This window comes from Filicampus tigris, chromosome 11, assembly GCF_054856515.1.
Source record: "Filicampus tigris isolate MCC_2025a chromosome 11, RoL_Ftig_1.0, whole genome shotgun sequence".
Taxonomy (NCBI): Eukaryota; Metazoa; Chordata; class Actinopteri; order Syngnathiformes; family Syngnathidae; genus Filicampus; species Filicampus tigris.
In genome coordinates this window covers 20,049,501-20,066,429 of record NC_141227.1, presented here as the reverse complement: position 1 = coordinate 20,066,429, position 16,929 = coordinate 20,049,501, and the positions used below count along the sequence as shown (strand labels likewise).

General features: G+C 41.4%; 1 protein-coding gene and 1 long non-coding RNA gene across 2 annotated transcripts in view; both read right to left on the bottom strand.

Moving 5' to 3' along the window:
- Positions 1-7,167, bottom strand: part of LOC147140074 (receptor-type tyrosine-protein phosphatase epsilon-like) — a 29,016-nt gene extending 21,849 nt beyond the window's left edge. Inside the window, exons 1-2 of the mRNA XM_086044713.1 lie at positions 6,936-7,167; positions 2,791-3,010 (exon numbers count right to left, since the gene is read on the bottom strand). The gene's annotated coding sequence lies outside the window, so the exon portion shown is untranslated. The remainder of the gene's footprint in view (positions 1-2,790; positions 3,011-6,935) is intronic.
- Positions 7,168-11,159: 3,992 nt separating this feature from the next.
- The window catches only part of LOC147140073 (uncharacterized), a 30,571-nt gene continuing 24,801 nt past the window's right edge, over positions 11,160-16,929 (bottom strand). The window contains exon 3 of the long non-coding RNA XR_015088604.1: positions 11,160-11,875. This is a non-coding gene — a long non-coding RNA (uncharacterized LOC147140073). The remainder of the gene's footprint in view (positions 11,876-16,929) is intronic.

Sequence of the window (16,929 nt, the reverse complement as noted above, 5' to 3'; positions counted from 1 at the left end):
GCGAAGAGTCTTAATATTTAAAATCAAGCGTGATGAAATTGACTCCATGCTGACCTCCGGACCTCATTTAAACAGCTCTTATAAATAATGGAGCTATAGGATAGAAAAGAGAAAAAAAAAAAAAAATACATAATGATGTCATTTACACATAAGACACATGCTGATACAAGCTACTCATTATTCTAATGTATGCTGCGGAATTTAAATATCATGAATAAAGTAAAATATTGATTTGAATCAATGTCAGGGAACTTTAATCATGCTTAAAATTTGCATGCAAGGTGTTGTTTGTCATCCTGCGATAAGCGTGTTTAACCTTAAACAAGTGCCTCATTATGACATGGAAAAACATTTTTTTTTTTTTTTTTTTAAATTGTTTGAACATTTTCACCGCCTCAATGTAAATCGCATCGCGTTCCTACTGTTCATCTCGTGAGAATGCAGTATAAATTATATATAATCTGTATTTTATACTTCTTTTTTCACCCTAATTTATGTTCTCTTGCTATTTATGGTAATCCCGCATACGCGGCACGTCATCTACTTTATTTATTCCCCCCCCCCCCCCCCGAAAGCTGCCTGCAAAAGTAATAAGATGTTTACACCTTCTACAGAGGCGCCGCAAAAGAAAAGCTGCTGGGATTGTTCATGGGCGCTCCTCGAAATGTGCAAATTTGAAAGAGGAAAAAAATAGCGTGCCGAGGATTTTTACACTGCAAATGTGTTGCTTCGCTGAAAGGTTAAACTAAATAAATCCCTACGCAAATCCTGATTACGGGTTGGGTGGGGGGCTAAAAGGTGCAACGAGCCTGTAAGGTTTTATGGACTACTTAGGAGGAAGTACTTGAAGTGAAATTGCGTCTAATCACACCTGGAGCCAGATACTGTGTCAGCCCTTCTTGACTTATGAATAACGCAATCTGGATGCAATGTTACGCCCTTTCATTAAGAAGCCATTAAGGGCATATTAAGCGCGTGTTGCCGGCGCAGTAAAACAATTCACGCAGAGGTCGGCATCAGCAGACATGGCAAACATTTTAATTCCAATACGCCAGCATGATGGACTCAGACTTTGCGCTAATGACATTTACACTCACCACAAGAAAGTCTAATAAGATCCAGTAGGACTGTTTAAGCAATTAATTGAACAATGCGTTTATTAGTGTGGTGGTGTGGAACTACAATGCATCAAACGGAGTCGTTTGTAAGATTTTGCTTCGCTAGGCTAGCTAAATAATAGATTCCATTTGTGAATGCGGGACAATTAGTGTGCATGCAAATTACGTGGTTAAGACAAGTCCGTTTTTGCCTCGTTTCCTGTATTGTTTTTTTTTGTTGGTATTATGAAGATGAAACGAAAAAGTAAGTTAAAAAGCAGTTCTGCTTGTTTTCAGGCATCACATTTGAATGTGAATGAAACACGAGCTCAAGTCTCAATTATTGGGCCATCATTTTCCGTCACTGAAACACCATATTAAATATGTAAACAATTTAAAGCCAGTTGTTATTAGGCTCCGACTGATATGATTTTTTTTGAGGCAGATGCCGATTCTGAAATTTGAAGAGTCTGAAAATCAAGAGTGAATTTCGGATAATCGATTAATCGGCCGATTAATTAAAAAAATGAATCGATAAAATGAATAAAATAACTCATTTTTCGGTCTCTTAACGCTTACCATAATAAAAATGTGAATTGCAGGCATAACATTTGACTGCTTTACTGTTTTGTCCTTAAAGCGGAAGTCAACCCAAACATTATTTTTTTTCAAGCTGACCTGTTTTCTGAAGCTGAGCAATGATTGGTCGTTATCTGAGCCCTGAGCATTTGTGAGGTCATTTTCAGTCGACAGAAGTGACAAAATGGCCGCCCACTGAGATGGTTACTGCTTAACTCATATTCCACAAACTCAATATTAATCAGAATGCCGTGTTTCAACTAGTGGGTCTGCATAGAACATATTCTTGAAAAAAAATATGTTTGGGTTGACTTGCGATTTAAGTATCTGTTTGCTGATTTTTTTTTTTTGCATCTTTTTTTTTGGGGGGGGGGGGTAACATTTGAATGCCATTGTCTTTGTCTTATGCTGTAGTGTGCCATTGTGTTGAAAAAACAATCCGAAAAAGAGATTTTAAAATTGCTAATATCAGCCGATTAAAATGAAAATTCATGGACCTACATGATCCATGTTTTCTCATGTATTTGTGTTTGTGTGTGTGTAATCAAGCGACAAAGCATTGCTTTGCGTATTAGTTGGCCAATTAAAACCCCCAAAATACCTGCAATCACAACTTTCCGATTCAAAAGTGCCTTTGTGAGGAATCTATGAATTTAACAAGAGTCAAGCATCACTACCGCACACATTGTGCACCGATCAATACCTTCTCACAAACAAGTGCCTGCCTCTTCATAAAGAGATTCTTCTTCTCGCTTCGCCAAAGCGAAAGAGAACAAAGATGTGCTAAAAAAAAAAAAAAAAAAAAAAAAAAAATGAAGAAGATGGAGCTGGAGTACAAACATGCCAGTGAAGTGTGGAAGCAGCGAGTGGTGGATGAGGGGGAGGGAGAAAGAGATCAATGTCTTGATTGTTGGTTCACACATAAGTGGCTATCTGGAAGACATCCTTGGTCGAGGAAAAAAAAAGGGAAAAGGGAGAAAACCTGACGCTGCTTCACCACAAGAAAATAAAACTTCACTAGACATGACGCATCATTACAACAAACCCCTGCGATTGTGCCTGTATCCCCTGTCTGCTGCACTCGTCAATTATTCAAATGTTTCCACACACTTACATGTCCAAACAAAGCTGGTGCGGTCCTGGTGTCAGTGGACCCGTCCGTCCATAGCAGCGAAGCGATCCAACTTTTCCCAAGGCTTATTGCTTTTTCTCCTGTTTTCTGACATAGCTCATATCCTTTCAGAGGTGCCGGTTCCGGTTGCAGAGGAAGAGACGGCCACGGTATTAAGATGAGAACTTCAGATTGAGATCAAGGCACGTGTGGTCACGGGAACCTGGGAAGTGAATATCAGTGATTAACTCGGGATCGTCAAAACAAAACGGCAAAGTCGATTGGCAATTTGTAATACCGAGCAATAGGGATGTGACGATTAATCGAACATCCATTCGATAAATTGAAAATCGATTTTTATTTTGTCATTCATCTGAAAAATGAGGTCTTGAAACGTTTTTTTCATTCCAGATGCGTAGCACATTTTGAATGTGTAGATCAAATTATGCGCTTGCACCAAACGTCATTAAGTCTTGTGTTTGCGGATGGCTGCAGAACCACACTAGTGCACAGAGACAAGTTTGGTAGCAATTTTTTTAAAAACTGAATCGAATCAAAAATCGGGAAGTGAAAATCAAAAATCGAATCGAATCGGGGCTTGAGTGAATCGTTACATCCCTACCGAGCAACTATAGCATAGCATAGCAAGGAGCCATATCTGTTAACTCAAAATGGATGCCATGTACTTTAAAGACATAAGCACCATGTGATTTCTCCCAGACAATCAGTAGAGAAAGGCTACGGAAACAGTGGGGGGGGGAAAAGTCAAATAGGAGTAAATAAAAGTATATTGTCATGTTATAATGATTATAAGCGTTGAAAAATTCACTCAAGCAAAAAAAAAATAAAGACTTAATGTGCCACAATCACTTTGTGGGGTTACAATTTTCAATTTCCACAAAAGAGTGCTCATAAAGACTTATTAGGTACGTGGAAAAGAAAAAAAAAAATTATGCAAACTAATAAAATTGAATGTGTGCGGTTTTCATGTAACTGCCCCTCTCAAAAAAATAAATAAATCAAATAAAGATTTGACTGTCAGGGTATTTTATTACTTTTGAGTACGAGAAAGTATAGCCACACAAGCAACACACACAGTAAGACGTTTTGTTCACATAGTGCTCCATAAATTTGGGAACATGTAATGGAAGGTGTAAGCCCAATATTTTTCTTTACCACCCCTCCAAAGCCAAGAGAGAAAAAGGCTCATTCGTGCTTTTACAGAGTGAACAGGAAGCTGCCATAAAAATTGGTGGAAGGTTCCTTTAAAAGCGCATTTGTATGAGTCAGGTCAGTCATGCAGCTGTGATACATTACATTCCTCCTTGAGCATGTTTTATACATTCAGTACTAGTGAGTGACTCATGAAGGTCGCAACACAATCATGTTCCGGCCGCAAAGCGCACGTGAACTTTGCCCTGGCCCGCAAATACAAATCCTTTTAGTGAAGCCGTCATTCAAAAATGAAGCGCCGCAGAAAAGCGGAACATCGGTGGTGAGCCGTGCCAAAATATGAAGCAAGTTTAATAAGAGGTCTTAAAGATTTGAATAACGAACAAAGCGGGTAATCTGATCGTCTAATACAATTTGAAGGCTCGTGCTGAGGTAACTGCAACGGAAATGCGCTATGTGTGTATTATCATTTACGACGAAAACGCCTGAGCTGAATGATAATGGCAATAAAAAATGCATAAGTTCTAAGTTATTCATATTTCACTTCTTCAAAAATTCCTGTGGGAGGCTTGTATGAAGCCATCTTTATATCTGGCTGTCCTTCCAGGCCCGCACACTCGCATTAATGGGCGGTGTGCACGTATGACGGGGGCGGGGGGTTTGAAGGGGGGGGGGGGGGCGTCCACTTCCTCCTCCGTACAGCTCGGCCCACTGACTAAGAGTCCAAACATGCAGCTCATTAAAGTTTGATGGCGTCGCACTCTCCGATTCAATCATTAATTCATGGCGAAAACAGGCGGCAAAGACGGCCGAGGGCCCGGTTGTGATGGGATAACCATTCGTTTCCTGCTAAGTGGTTCAATGACACTTTTTAAAAAAGTAAATGTTGGGAAAATTTTGGCATGCATTTCATCCACCACGTGATAAAACCACAGATGACTATGTCACTGTTGAATCCGGGTCACGGCACCAATTGAAAAGTTCTGAGCAAACTTCCACAGTGTCCTTTTAACTTTAATGCTCGCAATTCTACATTAACAGTAACTACCACAAGACTATATAGTCTCCGTTCAAATATTTCATGGATGCCAGAAAGATTATGTTGCCTTGCTTCGACCTTTGTGGATTACCATGACATGGACGACCTCAGAATTTATGGTACACAAGCTGAAAGAAAAAAAAAATCTTTAGCAAGATTATTGGTTTAGTACTGTGACAATAAGTTCACGCTAATATGCTAACAATTTTGTCCCTCGTGCAGCTAAATGTGTTACAAACTTTGTGGAAGTGGAAGTCAACCCAAACATATTTTTATCAAGAATATGTTCTATGCAAGCCCACTAGTTGAAACAAGGCATTCTGATAAATATTGCGTTTGTGGAATAAGAGTTAATCCACCCGTTTTTAGCCATCTCTAGGGGCGGCCATTTTGTCACTTCTGTCGACCGAAAATGACATCACAACTGCTCAGGTCACGGCTGACCTGTTTTCTGAAGGTGAGCCGTGATTGGTCGTTACCTGAGCCCTGAGCAGTTGTGATGTCATTTTCAGTTGACAGAAGTGACAAAATGGCCGCCCCCTGAGATGGCTAAAAAGGGGTGGATTTGCTGCCCAACTAATATTCCACAAACGCAAAATTAATCAGAATGCCGTGTTTCAACTAGTGGGCCTGCTGGGAATATATTCTTGAAAACAAATATGGTTTAAGGAAGATATTTTGGTACAGCTCTTTTACTGGATCACATTAAGAGTGTACAGGTGTGCCTAATGAATCATCCTTTGTGGGTAAATCTGTTCACCACTCTTGTACTGTAACATGACCTAAAACTGCTAAGCCACTTGCAGTCTATATCAGATCAACGTAGATGTGTTTTGACATAATCAACAATACTCAATGATAACAGGAGTGCGTCATAATAAGTGAGCTGAGTCTTCATATGTTGTCGTGCGTCTAACATTAGCTCACGTATATTCCCATGGACTGTCAGGAAGTGGGCCATGCGGGGAGGCTCAAGTTGCGGTCTGACTCAGTTTCTAATATGGGCCGTCTAATCAGGGAACAGGAAATGAAGGTTACATCGTTTGTTGTGAATGAGGTTATGGACAATTTATAATTCATAAATGATCATCCTCACATCGGGCCACAGTTATATGACGGCCACCACGGAGTAAAATACTGATGTTATAAATCCAGATACTGATATATTCCGATCCAAAATAAGAGATGGAGGACATGCAATCTTTGGAATAGGGCATTTTTTTTCACAGAAAAAAAAACCGTCTTAAGGGGTCCTGCAGTATATGTGGGGCCCCTAGCTTGTCGGTTTCCGCATTCATTTGGCGATGCTCAACCATTGCAAAGTACAACCACACTTATTGGTGAATTAATACTTTTCTGTCAAGTGTCAATCCAAATTGCACGATCTAGAGGCGTGTTTTCTTTTGATATGGAACGGGTCGGTGTACCTAATCTATTGGCCAGTCAAATAAAGGGATCTAAAACCTCCAATTATGTTGTTTAGCCACCTTCATCACGTTGTTATGAATGCAGCCTGCAGGCCTCACTCATGTGCTCACTGTACTACGGGTAACACTCAACACCCAAATACCCCCCCCCCCCCCCTTTTCCATTCCTGTCTAGACCAGTAGTGCGCCGTCCTGCACATGCACAGCATACGCCCCCCTCATAATTATATTGATTTTGTTTATTTACAACATTGTTGGCGATCGCTTCGATTTGCTCCACTAACCTATTTCCTTCCACGCCGACATCTGAAGGAATGGCAGCGTGGATGACGACACCCACCTTGACGCTACGAATTCTACTCGAGGTGTTAGCGGTGCAACGCGGAGCGATGGAGGACACGAACACGCGAATACAAAATAAAAAAAAAAATTAAAAAAAAAGGGGGGGGGGGGGGGGGAATCACAGCTCGCTTGTTTTGCAGTGATCACGTCCTCCGGCCGCATCTTACCGTGCAACATAACCTCGCCTCAGTCGGCTGCATGGAGAGGATGACGGTGCTTCTGGTTCCCCGAATACTCGGGATGCGGCTTTGATCCTTTGGGGGAAAAGGGAGACAATAAACAGGCAAAACGATGAAAAATGTTGTCAAAACGCGCAACGGCTCATATTTGTGTCCTATCTGAGTGTTAGGATGCGCCTGCTGCCTGAGCTTAGCCGCGTTATGGCAGCCTGTGTGGAGCCAGAGGAACCCCCCCCCCCCCCTCCCCTCACCCCCATACCCATCTTGATACATCACCATCCGGCTGAAGGAGGACTCGCTGACTGGCTCACAACAGCATCATTGCAGCATGCTAGTTCAAGTATTAATATTATTATTATATTGTATGGGAGTGCAACTAGTTAGGTTTAGGAGTATTTAGACAATGAGTTTGCTTGCCTTTTACACATCACCAACCTAACACACACACACACACACACGCTTTACAATGAATTGTAATAAAACAAGACCTCTTGTATAGAATTTAGTAAGTTTCACAGAAATGGGCCATTTTCTTTTAACAAAGCACCGGTATTTTATGCACAGTATCTCAGTTTCAGGGACTCAAAAGTACTGTGACAAAAGTCAATGGTCGTTTCAAGTCCCTTTTATGCCGCCTGTAAAAAGTGATATTTCTGTTTCTTCCCCCGAGCCCATGTGGCTGTTCTGTCTAAATGAGGCCAATATAAGGTCAAACAGGCCTATTTCTAGTTTACGATCCGTATCAGAGCGGAGGCAAGACGGACCTGTGTTAAATGGTATTCAAAGAGCAAGAGATGCTTGGACCATGTGCTGAAGTTCATCATGTGGGTGGGTGGAGTATCCAAAAACTGCTGGTTTAATTCCACAGAGCAGACAAAGACAGCCATTTGTATGTCTCAAGTTCCAAGAGGAGTGATTGTAGGTTGAAATGTCAACAATTTTAGGCAGATGACAATCATATTTTTCTTTTATAGTCCATCCATCCATGTTCTATCTTGCCATTCCATTGTGTGTAAAGCAATTGACATGTCGGACAACTGTATGTTCTACGTCCCACTGACTCCATCCAATTATCAGATTGCAGAACGTTGCATTGGCTGTGTCGAAGCAATGGCAATATCCTGCTCGTCGGCTGTACTGGCTCTTCAGTTGAGTCTCAGTTGCATCAATCCTGGAAGGGAGCTGATGACAGCTCAAGCCTGGAGGCGATGGACATCACCAAACTCTTGAGTTTTCTCCCTGGAGAGGCTTTGACAGGCCTTCACTTGCTGCTCATTTGTGAGTGTGCTAGCGTTGACTTTTGTCTCCAGTAAGTGAAAGGCATGTTCTATTGGCTTGATTGAGGAAAATTCAAATTTCTTTGTCTTCCAAAAGTGGAATGGAAAACTTTTGCAGTATATTGAGTATCATTACCCACCTGCTGTGCCACATTTGGGTGGCTTGCCATGAAATTGTTGTAATTCCTAATTTAATGGTAGTGACATTTTTGTAAAAAAAAAACGCAAAGCATCTGGAATTCAATCAATTTTTTTTTTTCAAATGCAGAGTGAAATTTTAACAACAAAAATTATACTTGGTGACAAGACTTCTAACAATTCCAGCAATATTTTATAGTACGCGTTACTTTTATAATGCATGTACATTATGCGTACAGCCATGGGGACAGGCAAACATGCTAAGACAGAACACATGATTGGATGCAGAAGACTGTGATGAATCCTCGGACAACAAGGCCGGAAGGTCATGGCTAGAATCAGACTTCTTTGACAAGTGTACTCGATCACTCCAACACATAATTCCAATGTTTCACAGTGACGTGAAGATGTCGGTCTTAGGTTAGCTCAGCAGCTAGCATGGCTTCTCGATCTTTCCTCGTCATCCCTTCATGAGAACGATACTTGTACCTTATTCGCCGCCAGAGAAGCGATGATTACTAACAGGAGCGACTCCACAACGTGTTTAGCCGCGCTAGTAGCCAACCAAAGCTTGTTGATAGCTAGCTTGCGTGGCAAAAGTAGCACAGAGTTTGCCTTGAACTCCAGCTACTCGCAGGTGAGCGACGAGCGTGTCCACTCTAACAAAGTTTTTGGGGACCATTTTGGCTATTCCGTGTGTTTTGATGAGGTGCAAAATGTATATTTTGGCTTGCAAACTCTGATGCAAAAGAGCTTACTCTGAGCCCTGTCAAAAATTTACAAATAGAGAAAAAAAAAAAAGTGGTGAACAAATCACTGGACAATAATGATTTCCAAAAGAAGAGTGAATCTAATAATTTACTCAGTTAGTTTAATGACTTAACAAAATATTAAAAACAATCCTCGTGTGATGCAGTACACTTTTATATTACTGTAACCCAAAACCACTAGGAACAAATGCATATCTGAATGTACGCTTGGTCAACGCATTAGAAACATCTGTCAGTAGGATTCGTTGCACACCAGAAACTATTAAAAAAATTTTTTTTTATAAATGGAAATTTGCATGCATCAGTCAATGATACATACAGTCAAATATGTGAGCTCCAGTGGGAAAACATGAGAGCTGTTGCCAACGTGCATGACCCGCCGTTTCGTCTGATGTTGCCCTAGGAAGCTGTGGAATAGCGTCAAGATTAAATATATGGTGTTGTTTATTGCTCGGAAAATATTGACTCGGAAATCTTCCTCCACAATCTTCCGTGTCTTCTATTGATTTCCGCGTGACACGGAAACAAATCATTCAGTGAGAACGACCGCCGTTTTTTGCTGACCTCTCCTGGAAGTCAGCGTTGAGTCAATGAGGTGATGCTATCTTTGATGAGAGGCAATAAAATGGTGCCAAAAAGTTACGATCAACTGGCCCAACAAACTATTTACACGCATAAATGCCCCCATAAGATTTCAGTGTCGATGAACTAACACTGAAAGACCTGTTAACTTGTATCACCTTTATGTGTTGTTCATATAAATTACGTCATCACTTCCATTGATTCTCCAGATGCATGTACTGATCATTAAAAAAAAATGCTGCTGATTAAGCATGTTCCAAATGAAATAGGTTACCTTATTGCCTGGCTGGGTCCCGCTGTAAGCGCACACAATAATAGAAAAAAATGTAATGTAGTCACCCTGTATATTAAAAACATGTTTTGCAGTTCATGGTGGAGGCCAGCAGAGGCCAGTGTAGCTCTCCACATAAAATAACGTGGACGTACGTGTGTTCAACAGTAACTATCGTCTACCACCTAAATCACTTAATTTTAGCCTCAGAAATCAGAGGACATTAATCTGATAATCCTTCATGTCCACAAATCTATAGGGTACTGCATGAAACTAAAACAGACAGTAGTAATTTCAAATAATGGTCATATTACATTAGATATAGACTGAGATATACACGTGTCACTAGTTGTACATGTGTTTGAGTGAATATTTACGCAGGAGCATAACCATCAGTATAGAGCCCCATTAGTATAGGCGAGTAAACCTGTCTTGTTACTGTACATGGACTTCATAAATATTTGTTATCCGTCGGTTCTCGAAATGTTCACACCACTTCAAAGAATACTTGGTTCTCCAAGTACCAACATGACTGACACTAAATAAGAGGGTCACGTGGTAGGCACGTTCATCAAAAAGGAAGCTTTATTCCTAAAAACTACATAGATTATTGCAAGTCACCGTTCATGAAGTACAACTTAAACATTAACACTGATATTAAATACTGTAGATAATGTACTGCCCATTGGAAAAGTAGAGTACTGTACTGAATTTTTTAAAATTCAAGTTTTAAAAGGTTGTCTGCATAGCTACAAGATTCACTTCAATATGTTGGCAGTATTTTGTTTTAAATGTTGCAAATGTTATTTGTATTATTCTACATGTACCACTAGAGGGAGCCCGCAAACCACAAGTGGTAGTTTTACCACACCGAGTATCACTGCACTCAATGATTGAACAAAATTGTACTTTGAAACCTAACAGAGACTAAAATTCAATCCTAATATAAAATACACATATACCAAAATATCCAAAGCAAAATATGTGTATTTCAATTTTTTTTTTTTTACCTTTAATGCGATTGCTTTCTATTTATGACCTTCTAGTGTTTTGTAACAAATATTTGCTGTAATTTTGACTTTAGCACTACAAAAGTCAGTGTCAAAACCATTTGAAAGTGTAAAAAGAAGTTTATATCCACATAATGAAAGTTAAAAAGTACTCACCCACTTCATTCACTGTAGCGGTGTACATTCTTTTATTAAAGCTTGGGCCATATTGTACTGAGAGGCCATGACAGAGATGAGCTACCTTGCAATAACACCACTTTTCTTCTTTGTCATCTCGAGTTTTTTTCCGCCATAGAAATCCAAAAAACGAAAATGTCATATTTTGTTCACAGGGTAGATTGCTATTCAAAAAGGTCCAACATTTTCTTCATGCAGCCGGCCAAACAGCGTGACCTTAACCGCTTTCTTTGGTTTAACATTAAAAAATAAAAATTCCTTTCCTCCCCCTTTTCTGAAGCTCTGCATATCACGTTGGTGGCGCGCCGTGCATTTGTGTCCTTGTACCGGCAGCAGCTTGGCACCGGCAGGTGTATTGTCCTCAACTAGGCCAGCGTGACAAGTTGTTCACTGGTGGCTGTAGGCGGCGGCATAAATTTGCTCTTTGTGTCCCCGCCTGCTGCCTCTCAGGCCAGGCCACGAGAAGAGAGGCTGCTGCGAGCTTTATGACAAAATGTTTCATCCCCCATTAACCTTCACAGAGTGGGTATCAGGAGGGGATTTCGGGCAGAATAAAGCACCAGTGTGAGAAGGCGCCGTCCTTCATTTCTCCTCGTTCAGTGGGTCATCCCTTAGCTGGATTCGGCCAGAAAGCGCTGATAAGAAAATGATTGAGTATCATTGGGCCTTGGTCACAAAACAATTCATGATCCCCCCGGTTGCTCTGCGGAATACAAAGAAAGTCTTAAGTGATTTATTTTTCTTCGATGTGTAACCAGGAAGCTTTCTCACATGTGAGTGCGCCATACAGACCTGAAATGCATTTACAGTTATTTGCGACCGAAATGGGCCACCTGGCCATTACGGCTGCAGCAAGTGAAAATGGAAGAAAAAAAAGTGCAGTTGGTCACCCCCCCTTTGCAGGTAACAACAGCTTCTGAGGTGACTACATGATGTTCGAGTGCGCTTGCGGGAATTTTCATCACCGACATTGGACATGAGAGGACCTGGCTCGCTCACCGTCGACATTCGAGTTTATCCCGTGATGATTCATGGGGTGCTTTCACACCAAAATCGACAAAGCACAAGTGCATTGGCTTTGCTTTGTGCACTGAGGGAAAGACTTGCTGCAACAGAAAATTGGAAGCATGAGAGAGTCCAAAATTGTCTCGGTAAATTCAAGAATTTAGATGAGTTCTCATATTGGTCCAAAGGTGTACCATCGCCGGGAACATATTGACTAGCGGGGGGCAACGATTAATCGATTAACTGAAAACTAAGTGGTAATCAAATTCATATTTCATTGATGAATAAATAATTTAGGGACTTTCTGTAATTTTAAATTGTCCAAGAGCGGCACGGTGGTCGACTGGTTAGCACGTCCGCCTCACAGTTCAGAGGTCGTGGGTTCGATCCCGGCCCCGGCCTCCCTGTGTGGAGTTTGCATGTTCTCCCCGTGCCTGCGTGGGTTTTCTCCGGGTACTCCGGTTTCCTCCCACATTCCAAAAACATGCATGGTAAGTGGATTGGACTCTCTAAATTGCCCTTAGGTTTGTTTGTCTCTGTGTGCCCTGCGATTGGCTGGCAACCAATTCAGGGTGTCCCCCGCCTACTGCCCAAAGACGGCTGGGATAGGCTCCAGCACGCCCCGCGACCCTTGTGAGGAAAAGCGGTATCGGTAATGGATGAATGGATGGATAAATTGTCCAAATGCTCAGAATTTCAACCTCTCAAAAGTAAATAAGCAGTTTTGAAAGCAGACTGAGTACACTGGTCAACAGCAAATTTTAAACACAGATGGCTTTATGTGGCCTTGAACGTAATTTTTTTCCCATCAGTTTTTTGATATATTTTCTTTTTTGTTTTGAAATTTGACCTAAAAAAGCTTTCGTAAAACGGAATTTACCATGATGTTTGAGAAAAAAAAAAATCCACCTGTTACTTAACCTATTCCTTAAATCATAAATATGGCTTAATATGTTATTGTTTTGAATTATATTACTGTTATTATATTATTATGAAAACCTGGTGTGATAGAGGAACAAACGAGAGCAGATTTGGAATCAGTGCCAAAAATTGGTGCATGTTTCTGTGGGGAACTGTGCAAATGTGGTGTAAATAAAGACAGTTCTCTAGACTTGTAGATCCTCTTGAACACTGTTATTACTCACCCTTAAAAACATTTATGGCATGTGGAGTTTCACAGTTTCAAAAATCAGAGCACTTAACACACTCGCCACTTAAAATCTACTTTAGTAACTGAACCAGAAACAGTCTGTACTCTGTACACAAATTTTATAGCTCCCGTACAAGAGAATGACATTTTAATATATTTTCATTGCTATGTATTTTTGTGCCAGGAAATGTCATCCAACATCCGGATGAAAGAATGGCATTTACGTTATTCTTAGATGTGGTCAAATGTCAAAATGGGTCAAATTTGTCCCAAACAGAACGTAAGGGTTAAAAATAACGAAATGACAAAGTATCACGCACGAGGTATAAGCAATCATTTTGTCGTGGGAAAATGTTCTTGGAAGTCATCCGGCGTCAACAAGCAGACTGTTCACCGATTTGCCTATTGACAGGTGGCACCATCGACGCATTTATCACAGCCAAGCGTTAAAACAAACCCAAACATGGGTTGATTTAGCCAGCTGTTGAAAGTCTCCATGTGGCGCCGGTGGCACGGGCCCGCCTCATCTGTCGACCTGCCGTCTCTTCGGCTCTCTCCATTAGAGTCGAGCGCTGCCAGTTAGGTGCCGTAATCCTCCTCGCCCGGCGCAACGCACGCGACCTTGAGGTGCGACTTCACTCGGTCTGTAAACAGCTCCCGAGCTCTCACTCCGCCGTAATAAATGTCAGCTGCGCTTTGGCTCGTGCGGGCGGCGGCGCGGAGGTGGGGAGTTGTTCGGCAGCAGTATTTACAAAGTCGCCTCTTCTTGTCATGCCGACGGCACGCGGTGTGACTTCCCTCACCGTCTCTTACAGCAGGCAATCATTTCCAACTCGCCGTTTAATTGAGCCGGATGCACGTTAATGATTTCACTTAGAGGGGGATCATCAAGATTCAGACGGGCACCTGTTCTTTTGTGTCTATGGACGCCTGGCAGCAGAAAACCATTAGCGGCCCCATTTGTTGGCGACAGGCAGTGCTGACCTTTCCGATTGGCACACCCTCTTAGGGATGACAGCTTTTCTTTCGTCAAAGCGAAAAGTCATCTTTCATTGGCTAGGCGCATACTCGGCATATTTCACCAACCGTACCGTACGCGAGGCTGCGCGTTTCGACTTTGGCCGGTTCTGAGGTCAAGTGTCGGTTGGTGTCACTGCGGGGAAATGATCGGTTTGGCATCTGACCCTTGCATGCGGAAGCGTCACTTCAATGCAATGTGGTGATTAATGAGCTGTAAAACGTGAAAGAGATCCAACACAATGGGTGTTATTTTCACAATACGACAATTGTTGAAGTGCCAAGTTACTGTAGCAACACGCGGTGTGGTGTCACAAAGGAAATGGGCTTGTTCAGTAAATACTTGTCTGACAATCAAAAGTGAGCATTATTTTCCTTTCAAAGGCGGGTTTGTGAGACAGCGCATTTGATCCACCACATAAACTGGCAAGTGAGTATCGGTAAGAAAGATTTGCTTTAATGTGCGATTCTAGAACATCAAGTGACAATAATGTCACGGGAATAAAACAGCCATGCTCCAACGGCAATGGTTAAAGGGACTTTGGCCAAAGGTGCTCATTAAGGATGCGTGAGTACCGATACCAAGTATCGATATCTGGCCGATACCGCCCTTATATCAAGGTATCAAGTAGTCATGAAGGCTGTCGATACCGTTCACTGATACTAGTCGTTGGCACCCTCTTGTGGCCGTTCTATCAAGAAGTAAACGGCATGCATGGCTGATAGAGTGCTATACTCACCAGTTGCTTACATGTTTGTACTTGTATTATCATTTTTTTTTGTAACATGAATGTTATTTTGCCTCTGCATGGTTTGAATAGTTAAAAAAAAAAAAACAATTATTTATCAATATTGACTAATATGAAATACACTGTGAAAGAAATTCAGCTGTATCACTCAGCCCTATTTGTCATGATTAAAGTGGAAGTGGATTAAGTGGAAGTCAACCCCAAAATTTCTTAGCAATAATAGGTTCTATGCAGCCTCACTAGTCTAGTCAGCTTCAGAAAACTGGTGAGCCGCGATTGGTCGTGCCCCGAGCAACTATGATGTCATTTTCAGTCGACAGCAAGTGACAAAATGCCCACCCCCCTCACATGGATCAAAACGGGTGTATTTTGCTTCTTAACTCATATTCCACAAACGCAATTGGGATCAGAATGCAGTAGGGGTGGATACACCATATTATTGTAAAGAAAATTTGGTGGTTGACTTTGTCTTTAACATTTCAACCTGTATTATTTTGCTCTTCAATTTATTTTGAACAAAGACTAAAATCTCTGGGAGTTGTCAGTTTCATTTTACACTTCTGTGAATTCATTACAAATGAATGCTGAATCAGAGTGAGTTGTTTGTGTTTTATTTGAACTTCAATTCTGCATTGCAGAGTGACTCTTCTGTCAGAACTAAAAAAAAGGTCTTTCTTTAAAATGGGTTGGTAGAAATTTGATCTATCAATAGCACTTGTGGTATCGGTTGGTATCGATTTCGATACTGGTATCGGTCTGGATAAAAAGTGATTTTGAACATCCCTCCCTAGTGGTCATTGTAAGAGTTGCTGCAAACCAAATACTCATATGTCAAAATATGGAAATTGGTTGTTGTCGAGGTGCCGGTTTCCCTTGCGAGCACTGCAGAAGTGCTCTTTAGCATTGGGTTTGATTGGGCGGGTGTTTATATCTTGCCTGTATGTACTGTATGTGTGTGCCAGTAAATAAGTAGAGCAGACCATACAGTTATTTTTCCCTGAGGGGACAATGAAGCATTGTTGTTTTCCTCGAAGTGACGAGAATACATAGCGTGCATTTCAGCTTCAGTTCATTCAAGTTTTGTCCTCAGGTTATTTTCAATGTTAGAGCAAGAACCCCATTGATTCGGAATGATATCCAGTCCCAAATGTCTGAGGTATCTAGGGCCAGATATAATCCCATATCATCCATCAATTTTTTTTTTTTTTTTCCTTTCTTTTCTATCAACACCCGGTCTCTATCTCACTTCTCTCTGCCACCCAAGTACAGATACACATCATTTTGTTGTATGAGGCAGCTGACAAGTACAATTTAAAACGTATTGAAAAGGCCTTGATGGAATGTGATCTCACTCTTTTTTTTTTTTTTTTTTTGCCCCCAACAAAAGGGAGGAATTCAATTTTGAGTTGGCCGTAGAGAGGGATTCATCTTTTGACTGATGTTACAAAGAGAATAGGCACTTTTGTTGTTGGCAGCGCTGCATGATGTGAGGTGCCTGGGTCAATCAGCTTTTGCTGCATCACTGTCGGAGTTTCCACTGCCCACACACAAACTCCGGGAAAAAAAAAAAAAAAAAAAAAGTAAATGCTCCCAATGCACACAACTAATACAAACTGTAAACCACTTTCATTTTCAACAGGCTTCCTTTTCTTGATGAGAAGGTGCGAGCCAAAGGACCCCGAGCAAGTCTAAACTTGGCCGTTATTAATGATGACCAAAGGCTGCTTCCTCACTTCAGGGAGCTGGAGAAAGATCTGCTGTCGCTCCAGCAGGGGAAGAAACATCTGTCCCCAATAAAGTACAACGCCCATGCAAGTTATTTCCATCGCGCTCCCG